This window comes from Macaca nemestrina, chromosome 2, assembly GCF_043159975.1.
Source record: "Macaca nemestrina isolate mMacNem1 chromosome 2, mMacNem.hap1, whole genome shotgun sequence".
Classification (NCBI taxonomy): domain Eukaryota; kingdom Metazoa; phylum Chordata; class Mammalia; order Primates; family Cercopithecidae; genus Macaca; species Macaca nemestrina.
In genome coordinates, this window is record NC_092126.1 from 188,688,842 (window position 1) to 188,704,039 (window position 15,198).

The following is a 15,198-nucleotide window of genomic DNA, read 5'->3' on the forward strand; positions in this document are numbered from 1 at the left end:
TAAGCAACCATAAAAATTAGTCAAGAAAAAAATTATCTTACCCTTAATTTTTCAGAGATTTGTATTTAGAATTACATGGGATAAAGAGAAGATAAACAATAATGAAACAATATAGCAATAATTAAAACAGATCTTTTCTGATCATCAGTACTTAAAGATATATTATCAGCCAAACCCATTAGTCACTAAATATATGCAGAGCAGTTCTCTGGTGGCCTCGGACTGACCCAGCTCTTTCCACTTTCTTGCCTGTAGTTCTCAAGAATAACTAGGATATGCCCAGAATGCAAGAACTCAGATAGGGAGGAGCTGCCTCAAACAGTTGGGACCTTGTTCCTGTTACTCTTAGGAAACGTAACATCTTGAGTTAGGGAGCAACTGCCTGAGACAGCTTAAGCTTTGCTCCTCTCTCCTCTGGAAGAGGGATATCCTTCAAGGCTTTGCCAGTGAGTCCTGGTGCCCCTAATGTATATAACCCTGGCAGGCTCCCTGTGGGGCTCCCTCAGTTGTGGTGTAAATTGGGCCACATGCAGTGTAGACTCTATATACCCCACGCAGCTTTCTTGAGCTTTGAGGAACTGGCTCCCAATGAATTTGATGCCTCTTTTGTCCCTTACTGCCAATCTGTAAATAATAAATCCACTTTGTGTAATGTGTTGTGTATGAGTATGCTCTACATTGTCAGACTCAGACAAGGTGCTAACCAAAGCACAGTGAATCTGCTTCATGATATCCATTTACATTTAAATAAAAAACAAATGTTTCCTGTCTAACTACAAATAATCTTGCTGAGAGACTTACACAAGCATTCAAACCTACTTCAGAAATAGTGATTTCAAATTGCCAAAATAATTACAATTCTTATTAAAATCTTTGGAGATACAGGGATGGTGATGGGAGACCACATTTTGAACAAAGAAGAACGTCAGATAAAACTGGAAAGTTCATTTTCAAATCTTTTTGTTTGGACAAAATATAGCAGCTGTGGCAGAGGCTTGAAGACCAGAGGACAGGCAGGAATTCTGATCCTTTCCTTTTTCCTTGTCTTTCTCCATGAGCTCTAAACTGGTGACTGGAAAAGATTATCAGCACATAATCTGTTGCTCTGGATGTTGTGGGATGTGTGCACAACAGCTGACCCAAAAGTTGATGTTTCCCAAGACTGGGCCTCCAGCTTCCAAGCCAGAAGCACACTGTTCCACACTTAAGTCACTGAGCATTCTTTAAATGTAGCAGTTTGCACTATATCTGAAGGCACTTAAGGATTTTCTCACAGTAAAATGAACAATTCTTTTAATTCTGGATAAGAGCTTCTCTGAACTTTTTACAGAACATCTATCCTTCAACACAGATGACCAAATGCCAGTAATGTTTTGGTTTTTTGGCAATCTTAGATCACCTTTAACAGAAACAGTATTTTTCTTTTGACTATCTTGGGCAGTTACTATATTTTGCACTATTTTAATTATATTATTAACCTTATGAGGTAGGGAGAAGAGCTAAAATATTACCACTCGTTTCTTTCTTTGATGGAGACTACAAAATGCATTTTTTTTCTTATTTCATTACCTCCTTAAACTGTTGACCATATGCAGTCACAATGAGGGCACTGAAGCCAAATTTCTTTATTACTTGAGAATCATATAATGCTCTATACTCATCAGGATGCTTGATGTTCCAAATAGCAGTCAGGGCTAGGTTTCAATGCTAACCTCTAAGCTCAGCTCCTTCATTGTCTCTGCTTACCATTTGGTTTCTCAGCTTGGTGCTGTGTATCTGGCATTTGTTTCTTTCCCTTTATAGCTGTGTGAATTTCATATGCATACCCAGAGACCTGTTAGCAACAGACCTATTTTAAAAGAATAATACCATAAATAAATTCACTCTGAGTTCTTTATACCACATGTGTGGGCTTAATGTTGATGCAGGAGCAAAATCACAGAGAGGCATCCTTTTTGAATTTTATGTTTATGAAAAATGAAGCCTGTGGCATAGTGGGGGTGGGGATGGTAAAGGAGAAGGTTATTTAAGGAGATAGGCCCAGGATGGATTTGGAGATGAGCCTGACCTGCTGGAGTACGGGGTTGAATAAGAGAAGTGGTGTGGCTTTCAGGGCACTGGAGGGTGAAAGAGAAGGACAAGTTTACCCAACAAATGCCTACAGTTGCATGCCAACTAGCAAGGAAATGTAATCCTCAAAACTACACTTCTTGGGCTAAGGAAAACAGAACAGAGTCAAAAATTGTTCAGTGTTAGATATTCTCACTTTTGTTAGTGTCAGCAAGATCATTATGTTACAATGAGCAAAAATATTTACAATAAGAAATTCCAACAAATTTAGTTATAGGGATTTTAGATGCATATTTGCATATACATAGATTAACAAAGTTTAGAATGGTAGCCGCAGCCAGGTGGATTGTTTTTACCAGAACTTTGTTATATCCTTTGACACACAGATATCTTTTTTTGTGTTATTGTTACTCTGAGTTGGGCCTAGAAGTTCGAGTTCAGCATCACTTAATACATCATAAAATTCTACTCCTCACTACATGGTTTTTACAATAATATTTTGGTGGAAAAGTGTATCTACAAGTGCACTTATGAGAGAGATGGTTAATACAACTGCATCGGTTTCAATCTGGGGCCCTTTCTATCTGAAAACTCCAAAAAGTAATGAGTTTGGATGTCGTTCACTGTATTTTAATATTTATGTTAATAGTAAAGTATATTGTTGACTTTGCATGTCCATTTTGTGGTCTTACTTAATGTAAATCTGTTATTCTTCTATATATTCTATTAAACACATACTTTTGTATGTATTCCAAACAGAAAGCATTATAACACTTAACTTAGGTTGGTACAAAAGTGATTGCGGTTTCAAACAATGAATGATAAATAATTATAACTAGGCTCAAACACATCTTTATTAACCAAAATAGGAACAATTACAGTCAACATATTTTTGCCAATGAGAAATGTTTGTTTATTCCTGTACTATAAAAATTTATGCTTTGGGACTCCATGAACTCTTGGAAAGCATTTTCTGCATCCTGCTGGTTGTGGAAGCAGTTTCCTTGCAAAAAATTGTTGAGATACTTGAAGAAGTGGTAGTTGGTTGGTGAGAGGTCAGGTGAATATGGCAGATGAGGCAAAACTTCGTAGCCCAATTCATTCAACTTTTGAAGCATTGGTTGTGTGACATGTGATCAAGCATTGTCGTGGAAAATAATTGGGCCCTTTCTGTTGACCAATGTCAGCTGAAGGGATTGCAGTTTTTGGTGCATCTCATCAAATTGCTGATCATACCTCTCAGTCGTAATGGCAAACAGGCAGCAGACCACCAGACAGTGTCTGTGACATTTTTTTGATGCAAGCTTGGCTTTGGGAGGTGCTTTGCAGCTTCTTCTTGGTCCAACCGCTGAGCTGGTCATCTCCAGTTCTCGTGTAAAATCCTCTTGTCATCACCCATCACTGTCTGATCAAGAAACGGTTCATTGTTGTTGCACAGAATAAGAGAAGATGACACTTCAAAATGACATTTTTTTTTTATTTTTGCTCAGCTCATGAGGCACCCACTTGTTGAGCCTTTTCATCTCTTCAATTTGCTTCAAATGCCAAATGACCCATAGAATGGTCAACGTTGACTTCCTCAACAACTTCTCATATAGTTTTAAGAGGATCAGCTTTGATGATTGCACCCAATTGATAGTTGTCAACTTTCAATGGCCAGCCACTATGTTCCTCATGTTCAAGGCTCTGGTCTCCATTGCAAAACTTTCTGAACCATTACTGCACTGTGCATTCATCAGCAGTTCCTGGGCCAAATGCGTTGTTGATGTTGCAAGTTGTCTCTGCTGCTTTCTGACCATTTTGAACTTGAATCAGAAAATTGCTGGAATTCGCTTTTTGTCTAGCATCATTTCCAGTCTAAAATAAGTATAAAATAAAAAGCAAAGTAATGAGTTACTAAAAAAAGCAAGAAATGCACATTAAAATGATGTATAATATGACCACATTTATTTAAGAATATATTCCAACAGCAAATGGCAAATTTCAACAATGCAAAAACCAAAATTACTTTTGCACCAACCTACCTAAATTCACACAATTTTGTTGGCTCGATGTCTAGAAAAATGTGTGTATATACACACATTTATATGTAACTGTATACACACCTTAGTGTTTTAAATACCAGTTAACATATTCACTTAAAATAATATATATATAATTTTATAATTGGTTTCAATAATTTCTCTAATTTCAGTAAACACTGAGACATATCAGATTTTAGAAACTTCAGCATGCTACATGAAGAGAGCACTGAACCAGAATTGGAAAATTCATTTATAGTTTAGTTACTGTAATTTCCGGTTTCATAGTCCAATACAAGTTTCAATTTCCTCTGTTAAATAAATAGAACCATTCCCATCTTGCTGAATTTCTGTGATTTGTATGAGGATTAAAACAGGAAAATTATGTGAGAGCATTTTAGGACAGACTTTACTTTTTAGAGTAGTTTTAGGTCTACTCTAAAAAACTGAGGGAAAGGTACAGAGATATTTCCCATATTCTCTCTTTCCCTGCACATGCAGTTTCTTTCACCACCAAAATTCCTCACCAGAGTGGTACATTTGTTGAAATAGACAACCCTTCACTGATGCATCATTATCACCTGAAGCCCATACTTTACATTCGAGTTCACTCTTCATTGTACATTTTAAAGGGTCTGATAAATGTAATAACATATATCCACCACTATAATACCATATAGAATAGTCTCATTACGCTAAAAATCGCATGCCCTACCTATTCACCCCTGCTTACCCCAAACCCTTGGCAACCACTGATCTTTATACTGTCTTCATACTTTTGCTTTTTCCAGAATTTTACATTGTTGGTATCATCTAGTACACAGCCATTCAGATTGGCCTCTTTCACAAAATAATATGCATTTAGTATTCCTCCATGTCTTTTTATGACTTTATAGCTCATTTATTTTAGCTCTGAATAATATTTCATTGTCTGGATGTATCACAGTTTATCTAGCCACTCACCTAGTAAAAGACACCTGGGTTGCTTCCAAGTTTTGACAATTATGAATAAAGCTGCTACAAACATCTGTTTGCAGGATTTTGTGTAGACATAAGATTTTGACTCATTTGGATAAATACTAAGAAGCATAACTACTTGGTCATATGGTAAGAGTATGTTTAATTCTGTAAGAAAGCACCAACTGTCTTCCAATGTGGCTGTACCATTTTGCATTCCCACCAGCAACGAATGAGAGATCTCGTTGCTCTATATCCTAGCCAGCATGTCAAGTTGTTACTGTTTGGGATCTTGGCCATTCTAATAGGTTTGTAATGGTATCTCATTGCTGTTTTGATTTGCAATTATTTCATGACAAACGTTGCGTATCTTTTCATATGAATATTTGCCATCTATATATCTTCTTTACTGAGATTTTACACTCAATTTTTATATTGGGTTTTTCATTTTTTTGTTGTCAAAGTTTAATAACACTTTTTACATACTGGATAATCTTTTATCAGTCATGTATATAACAAATATTTTCTCTCAGTCTGTGACTTGTGTTCTAATTTTCTGGACAATGTCTTTCATAGAGTAGAAGATGATAATGAAGTCCAGATTTTCCATTTTTTCTTTAATAGATTGTGCTTTCAGTGTTGTATTTAAAAAGTCATCACCATACTGATATCATCAAAGTTTTATCCTATGTTATCATCTAAGAGTTTTATAATTTTGTACTTTACATTTAGGTCTGTGATTCACTTTTGAGTTAATTTTGGTGAAGGGTATAAAGCCTATTTCTAGTTTTATTTGTTTTGTATGTGAATATCCAGTTGTTATACTATTTAATGAAAAACTCCTCACTCAGTTGTATTTCTTTAGGTTTTGTTGTTGTTGTTGTTGTTAAGGATCAGTTGACTATATTTATGTTGATTTGTATCTTGGGTCCCTTTTTCTTTGTTCCATTGATCTATTTGTCTATTACGCTGCTAGTACCACAATGTCTTGATTACTATGGCTATATAGTAATTTTTGAAACTTACTAAAATATAACTATTACCAAAACATTTCAAATTTCTAGATTTCTTCTTCGAGCTATGTGTTATTTAGGACCGTGTTGTTCAATCTCCAGTGTTATTTTAGAATGTGTTGTTTAATCTCCAGTTGTCTTTCTTCAATTGCATTTTGGTTTATTCCTCCTGATAGCAGACATATTGATGCTCTATTGTCAGGCATTTACACATTATAGATTATTAAGTATTTATGGATAATTGATCTTTATCATTATGTAATGTCCCATTTTGTTCCTGAGAATTGTCCTTGCTCCAAAGTCAGCTTGCACAAAATTAATATAGCTAGTTCTGCTTTCTTTTGATTGGTGTTAGCATGGTATATCTTCATATCTTTCTCTAACCAACCGCTATAATATGTATGTGCCTTATATTTAAGTGGGTTTCTTGTAGACAACACATAGTTTCATCTTGTTGTTTGATCAGCCCTGATAATCTCTCTATTTTAATTGCTATATTTAGACCATTGAGGTTTAAAGTGACTATCTAAATAACTGGATTGATATCTATGATTTTGTCTTCCATGTTTTTGTCTTTTGTGGTTTTAATTGAGCATTTTATAGTATTTTATTTCCTGTTTCTTAGCCTATGAGTCGTAGTTTTATTTATTTTTTACGATTTTTAGATGGTTACCTTATAGTTTGTAATATATATTTACAATTAATCCAATTACATTTTCAGTTCCACTTTCTAACAACATTATACCATATTCTGGGTAGTGTGAGTACTATGTAATAAAAATTATTTCTAATTCCTCCCTCTGAGTGTTTCCTTTATCATTACTATTATGCATTATACATATATGTATACATAAGCACATATTATATATACACATAGATTTGCATACATATATATGAATATATTTTGGCTATTATTTTGAACAAATTATCTGTTATAGCAACTGAAAATAAGAAAAATAAGGGTTTTTTTTGTTTTGTTTTGTTTTGTTTTTTTGAAGAACTTATTTCAAAATTTCTTACAAGGCACTTCTATTGGTAAAAAATTCTCAGCATTTGTTTGTATGAGAATGTCTTCATTTCTCTTTTAAAGGATCATTTTATAGGATACAGAATTCCAGGTTGGTGGCATTTTTTCTTTGTTTTGCTTCTCTCTCTCTCTCTCTCTCAACTTTTTAAATATTTCACCCCATTCGCTTTTTGTTATATGGGTTCTGGAGAGAAGTAAAATGTAATTTTTTTCTTTTCTCCTGTAAGGTTCCCCAAGCCCCCTGACTTTGCTTAAGACTTTTTATTTATTTTTGATTTTCTTCAGTTTGACTGCAGAAGATGCCTAGGTGTAGGATTTTTTTAAAAAATGTATCCTGCTTTGTGTTCTCTGAGCTTTCTATATCTGTGATTTGGTATCTGACATTAGTTTGGAGAAATTCTCAGGCATCATTAATTCAAGTATTATTTTCTTCCTTTCCCCAGTATTTTATCTTATTATCCTCGTTATATGTATATAACACATTTTGTAAATATTTTGCAGTTCTTGGGTATTCCGTGGGAGTTTTTTTTTTTTTTTTTTTTTTTTCACTCTTTCTTCTCTTTGATTTTCTAATTTGGAAGTTTTAACTGAGATATTCTCAAGGCCGGATTTCTTTTTCCTCAGCTGTGTCCAGTCTACTGATTTGCTCATCAAATGTACTCTCTTTTTTGCTATAGTCCCCTTGTTCTTTACCACTTAAAAAATATTTCTTAGAATTTCTATCTCTCTATTCATTTTTCCTTACATGCTGTCTACTTTACACAATTCAAGCACATTAATAATAGTTGTTTTAGGTTCTTGGTCTGATAATTTCAACATCGCTCCCATATCTGAGTCTGCTTCTGATGCTTGTTCCATCTCTACAAACTGTGTTGGCTTTTTTGCTTGTTTTGTTTGCCTTTCAGTATGACTTGTAATTTTTTTTTTAGGTAGAGTCTTGCTGTTACTAGGCTGGAGTGCGGTGGCATGGTCATTGTTCACTGCAGGCTCAAACTCCTGGCTATGAGTGATCCTCCTTTCTCAGCCTGCCTAGTAGCTGGGACTACAAGTGCATCCCACCACAGCTGCCCTTTTTCTTTTTTGTGTGTGTATGCCTTGTAATTTCGTCTTCATAGCTGAATATTATGTACTGAGTAAGAGGATCTGTATTAAATAGGCTTTAGTGATGTGGTGGTAAAGGGTAAGGAAAGGGAAAGTATTCTGTGGTTCCATGATTAGATCTTAGTTTTTTAGTGAGCCTTCACCTCCGAGCTGTGTACTTCACAAGTGTTACTCAATCCTCCCATCCCGCTTTAGATGGAACACACTGGCTAGGATGGCCTGGAGTCGGATATTTCTCCTCCCCTACATTGTTTGGACTCTGAAACAAAAATTCCAATAGTTTAGATTCTGTTAAAGAAAACCTCTTGAAGACAGGCCTCATTAAGAGAAATAGAATGCTCTGGAAAATTTCAAAATGATTCTCTTTCCCCACTCTCTATTGGAAACGTAAGGAGATTTCTCTATAATATTTACTGTGAGAATCTAGTGAAGCTTCTGGAGGTAAAACTCAAAAAAGTAGGGGGCCCCTCTGATTCGGTTGTCTGGGCATATTTGGTTCTCAGAATTGTCCACAATAAACCTTCAGCGATTTGTCAATTCCAGTTCAGGTTTTCCTGCTCCAGTACTGGTTCTCATAAAGTTTTCATTTGGTGGATTTCTTCTCCAATAAGTTGTGATTCTCTGCATTTTCCCATCTCTTCAATTTTGAGGCAGTTGTTTTTCCTGCGACTTCACTTCTCTAGTTCAAAGAAGCTGTTGAATTTTTAGTTGTTGAGTTTTTCACTTGTTAGGACAGAGTGGTGACTTCCCAGCTTCTTACATGCTGAACAGAAAACCACTGTGAAAGCATTTTTAATGTGTGAATGCTGTGTACCTGAGAGCTATTATCATTTAGCTTATTAAGGAAAACATTTTTTCTCTGTGTTTACTCTCTTTCACTGCTCGAAAAGGTTCAGTTTTAGGGAAGCTTTTGTAATTATTGAGGCCACTATTAAATTCAGTCAATATTGTTCTCTGTCTCATATACCTTGCAAAATTTCTATGTATAAAAACACACCAAGGTCAAAATATGATAAAGAAATTGGAAATTTTGTCCCTTTCCTTAGTTCCATAAAATTGAAACAAGATGACCATTGTATTAGGGTGTTCAGAATAGTCCTTAATACTTTTTTATTAACAAGTATTTATATTTTTTAGTCAATGAAAATTGGAGTCAGAGTTAGAAAATTAGAATCAGAAAATTATTTTCTTAGATTCTCCCTTTCTCAGCTACCCCATGGAAAGGAAACAGCAAAATATCCTTCCCCATAGATAAGCACTGATCTTTAAAATAACAAGAGCAATGATTAAAAAGAATTTGTTTGTTTTTCTCACATGCTTCATGACATTTATTAAATTACATATTTGATAACCATAAAATGTTGTCTTCACAGTTTACACTGATTAGCTAAATCATAAAATCTCTATTGCAAAAACTTAATTTTTTTCTTATGTAACAATGCAGAGATTTTTTATGACACAAAATAACTCTCTTCTGACTATTTGTGTTTGTTCCTTGAAATATTTTTATAGCCTTCTGTTGGAAGTATGCTGAAGAAAAATCTAGGTTATAGGTTTAGATTTTGAGGTTGACAGTGACATCTTTGAAAATAGTTTACAAAACTATTGGTCATGATTTCTTCCTTAGCTATGAAACCATTCCAGGACAAAAGCCAGATAAATCAGGGACCCACAGGGAGAAAATCAATAGTAATGACATTAGAGAAAGTACTTTTGGGAAGCAACATAAAAACAATAAGCACTGATTAATTGGAAAAATTTCTACAAATAGGCTTTTAAGGACAGTAAGTCCTTCCTGACAATTTCTGTGTTACATCAGCCTTGTAATAATATGTGAGACTATCACCATTATTCTCTCTCTTTCTCTCCACACACACACACACGCACATAAATTATATAAATACAGATTTCTGTCTACAACACCTTTGTACCCCTTAGAGAAAACCACTGGCTGTCTTAATAAAACCAAACCTAAAGCCTCTAAGTTTGACTAGTCATGCCGGGACAGAGCTCTATATCTAACATACCAGCACTGTCCAGTTGAATGTTCTGTGATAATGGAAATATGAGATATCTAAGTTGTTCCATACTATAGTCACTAACTCCACGTGCCTACTGAGTATGCAGAATGTGACCAGAATGATTAATACAATTTTAAATGTTGTTTAATTACACTCATTTAAATTAAAATTTATGTAGCCACATGTGATGAGTAGCCACTATATTGTCAGAATAAAATTTAGACTCTAGACTTCTGTTCCTTATGATTTCCTCCAAGAAAGAGTTCCTGCCTAATTGCTGTATTACAGTGGTACTTTAACACTGGATGCATATAATATTAGTCTGGGGAGCGTTAAAAATATCAACTTTTGGCAAGAACAAACCAGCAATCCCAAGAGGAACCACAGACCCTCCGAAGGAAACAAACTGCTCTTTCAGGACCTGGGAGATACCTCAAATACTGTGAGTTCCCCAGCTGCAGAAGTGAGGAAGAGAGATCCTCCTTTCCCAAATGCACAACTCCACTAGAGAAACTGAAGGGAGACGTTTCCCACCTTACCTTACCACAATTTGGAGAGCCGAGCGAAATACAGGGGCCGAGGAACCAGCAGGAAAGGCCCTGGGAGCTCACTGGGACCCCAAGCAAGCTATTCCTGCCTGGCACCGTAGAGATGCATTGGGAGGGCAGCCAGAGGAGCAGGGAAAATGCCACAGGGAGAAGGAAGTTTCCAGCTGAACTTAGTAGCAATTTGAACCAGGCAAGAAGCTTCCTGGCCAGAACTCCAGAGAGGGCGTAAATCCGATGTGCAGACTCCACAGGCAGGTCAAGAACTGAGCACTTTTATTTCGCAGATGGGAGGCAGGTAGCTTGGGGCAAGTTCTCAAGCCTCGCTCACCCACTGCCTGGAAACAGACTTGGGGCTGTTAGGGGGGGCATGGTGGGAGTGAGACCAGCCCTTTGATTTGCAAGGGAACTGGGTGAGGCCTGTAACTGTTCACTTTCCTCCACTTCCCTTACAACCTGCATGAATCAGCAGAGGCAGCCATAATCTTCCTAGGTACACAATTTCATTGACCCGGGGGCCTCACCCCGTACCCCACAGCAGCCACAGCAAGACCTGCCCAAGGAGGGTCTGAGCTCGGACATGCCTAGCCCTGCCCCCACATAATGGGCCTTCCATATTCACCCTAGTAGCTGAAAACAGAAGGCATGTAATCTTGAGAGTTTTAGGGCCCTGCCCACCACTAGTTCCTCTCTATACTACCACAGCTGATGTTCTCTGGCAGGAGGCCAACCAGTACAAAAATACAGCATTAAACCACCAAAGCTAAGAACCTTCACAGAGTCCATTTCACCACCCTGCTACCTCCACTGGAACAGGTGCTGGTGTCCACAGCTGAGAGACCAATAGACGGTTCATATCACTAACTGAAAAAGAATTCGGGGGGTTAGATATTAAGTTAATCAGGGAGGCACTACAAAAAGGTGAAGCCCAGTGCAAGGAAATCCAAAAAGTAATACAAGAAGTGAAGGGAGAAATATTCAAGGAAATAGATAGAATAAATAAAAAAACAATCAAAACGTCAGGATACAATGGACACACTTATAGAAATGCAAAATGGTCTGCAAAGTCTCAGCGATAGAATTGAACAAGTGGAAGAAAGAATTCAGAGCTCGAAAGCAAGGTCTTCGAATTAACCCAATTCAACAAAGATGAAGAAATATAAACAAAGTCTTCAAGAAGTCTGGGGTTATGTTAAACGACCAAACGTAAGAATAATCGGTGTTCCTGAGGAAGAAGAGAAATCTAAAGTTTGGAAAACACGTTTGGGGAAATAATTGAGGAAAACTTTCCTGACCTTGCTAGAGACCTAGCCATCCAAATACAAGAAGTACAAAGAACACCTGGGAACTTCATCACAGATAGATCACCGCTTAGGCACATTGTTATCCGGTTATCTAAAATTAACATAAGGGAAAGAATCTTAAGAGCTATGTGAAAAAACTACTAGGGTAACCTATAAAGGAAAACCTATCAGATTAACAGCAGATTTCTCAGCAGAAACCCTAAAAGCTAGAAAGAATTGGGGCCCTATCTTCAGCCTCCTCAAACTAAACCATTATTAGTCAGGCATTTGAATCCAGCAAAACTAAGCATCATATATGAAGGAAAGATAAAGTCTTTTTCAGGTGAACAAATGCTGAGAGAATTCATCACTACCAAGCCACCACTACAAAAACTACTAAAAGGAGCTCTAAATCTTTAAACAAATCCTGGAAACACATCAAAACAGAACCACTTTAAAGCATATATCACACAGAGCCTATAAAACAAAAATACAAGTTAAAAAGCAAAAACAAAAAACAAACAAACAAAAAAACAAGGTACACAGGCAACAAATAACATGATGAATGCAATGGTACCTCACATCTCAATACTTACATTGAATGTAAATGACTTAAATTCTCCACTTAAAAGATACACAATTGCAGAACGGATAATAAGTCACCCACCAGCTATCCACTGCCTTCAGGAGACTCATCTAACACATAAGGACTCACATAAACTTAAAGTAAAGGGGTAGAAAAAGGCATTTCATGCAAATGGACAACAAAAGTGAGCAGGGGTATCTGTTCTTATGTCAGAAAAAAACAGACTTTAAAGCAAGAACAGTTAAAAGAGACAAAGAGGAACATCGTGTAATGGTAAAAGGCCTTGTCCAACAGGAAAATATCACAGTCCTAAACATGTATCCACCTAACACTGAAGCTCCCAAATTTATAAAACAGTTACTAATAGGCCTAAGAAATGAGATAGACAGCAACACAACAATAGTAGGAGACTTCAATACTCCACTGACAGCGTTGGACAGGTCATCAAGACAGAAAGTCAACCAAGATACAATGGACTTATACTATACTTTGCAACAAATTGACTTAACAGATATATACAGAACATTGCATCCAACGAAAGCAGAATACACATTCTATTTAACAGAGCATGGAACTTTCTCCAAGATAGATCATATGATAGGCCATAAAGCGAGCCTCATAAATGTAAGAAAACTGAAATATCAAGCAGTCTCTCAGACCACAGTGGAATAAAAGTGGAAATCAACTCTAAAAAGAACATTCAAAACCATGTAAATTCATGGAAATTAAAGAACCTGCTCCTGATTGAGTATTGAGTCAAGCACGAAATCAAGATAGAAATTTAAAAATTATTTGAACTGAATGACAATAATGACACAACCTATCAAGACATCTACGATAAAGCAAAGGCAATAATAAGAGGAAAGTTCATAATGCCTACATCAAAAAGACTGAAAGAGCACAAACTGAAATTCTAATCTCACACCTCGAGGTACTGGAGAAACAAATGTGAACCAAACCAAAACCCAGCAGACGAAAGGAAATAACCAAGATCAGAGCAGAATTAAATGAAATTGCAACAACAAAAATACATTTAAAAGACTGAAAGAGCACAAACTTAAATTCTAATGTCACACCTCAAGGTACCGGAGAAACAAGTATGATCCAAACCAAAACCCAGCAGAAGAAAGGAAATAACCAAGATCAGAGCTGAAGTAAATGAAATTGCAACAACAATAACAAAAAATACAAAAGATAAATGACACAAAAAGCTTGTTCTTTGAAAAGATAAATAAAATTGATAGACCATTAGCAAGATTACTGAGAAGAGAAGAGAGAAAATCCAAATAACCTCATTAAGAAATGAAACAGGAGATATTACGACTGACATCACTGAAATACAAAAGATCATTCAAGGCCACCATGAACACCTTTATTCTTATAAACTAGAAAATGTAAAATAGATGAATAAATTTCTGGAAAAATACAACCCTCCTAGCTTAAGTCAAGAAGAATTAGACACCCTGAACAGACCAATAACAAGCAGTGAGATTGAAATGGTAGTTAAAAAATTACCAACAAAAAAAAAAGTCCAGGACTAGCCAGATTCACAGCAGAATTCTACCAGACATTCGAAGAATTGGTGCCAATCCTCTTGACACTATTCCAGAAGATAGAGAAAGAGGAAACCTTCCCTAATTCATTCTATGAAACCAGCATCACCCTAATACCAAAACCAGGAAAGGACATAACCAAAAAAGAAACTACAGATCAATATCCTTGATGAACATAGATGCTAAAATCCTTAACAAAATACTATCTAACTGAATCCAATGACATATCAAAAAGTTCATCCACTATGATCAAGTGGGTTTCAAACCAGGGATGGAGGGATGGTTTACCATACACATGTCAATGAATGTGATACACCACATAAACAGAATCAAAAAAATCAAAAACAAAAAAACACATGATCATCCCAATAAATGCAGAAAAAGCATTCGAGAAAATCCAGCATTGCTTTATGATTAAAACTCTCAGCAAAATCACCATACAAGGGACATACCTCAACACAATAAAAGCCATCTATGACAAACCCATAGCCAAAATAATGCTAAATGGGGAAAAGTTGAAAACATTCCTTCTGAGAAGTAAAACAAGACAAGGATGACCACTCTTACCACTGCTCTTCAAAATAGTACTGGAAGTCCTAGCCAGAGCAATCAGACAAGAGAAATAAATAAAGAGCATCCAAATCAGTAAAGAGGAAGTCAAATTGTCACTGCTTGCTGACAATATGATTGTTTACCTTGAAAACCCTAAAGATTCCTCCAGAAAGCTCCTAGAACTGATAAAAGAATTCAGCAAAGTTTCTGGATACCAGATTAATGTACACAAATCAGTAGCTCTTCTATACACCAACAGTGACCAAGCAGGTAATCAAATCAAGAACTCAACCCCTTTTACAATAGCTGCAAAACACAATACAATACAATACAATACAATACAATACAATACAATACAATACAATACAATACAATACAATACAATGCAATACAATACTTGGGAATATACCTAACCAATGAGGCAAAAGACCTGTACAAGGAAAACTACAAAACACTGCTGAAAGAAATC

The 15,198-nt window shown here is 36.1% G+C and overlaps 1 long non-coding RNA gene across 1 annotated transcript; it reads right to left on the reverse strand.

Moving 5' to 3' along the window:
• Positions 1-2,906: 2,906 nt before the first annotated feature.
• On the reverse strand, positions 2,907-10,933 carry LOC105477424 (uncharacterized). Its single transcript, XR_984659.3, has 2 exons — positions 10,750-10,933; positions 2,907-3,927 (listed from the first exon to the last, which is right to left on the reverse strand). It is a non-coding gene; the product is annotated as an uncharacterized lncRNA (long non-coding RNA).
• Between the last annotated feature and the right edge of the window lie 4,265 nt (positions 10,934-15,198).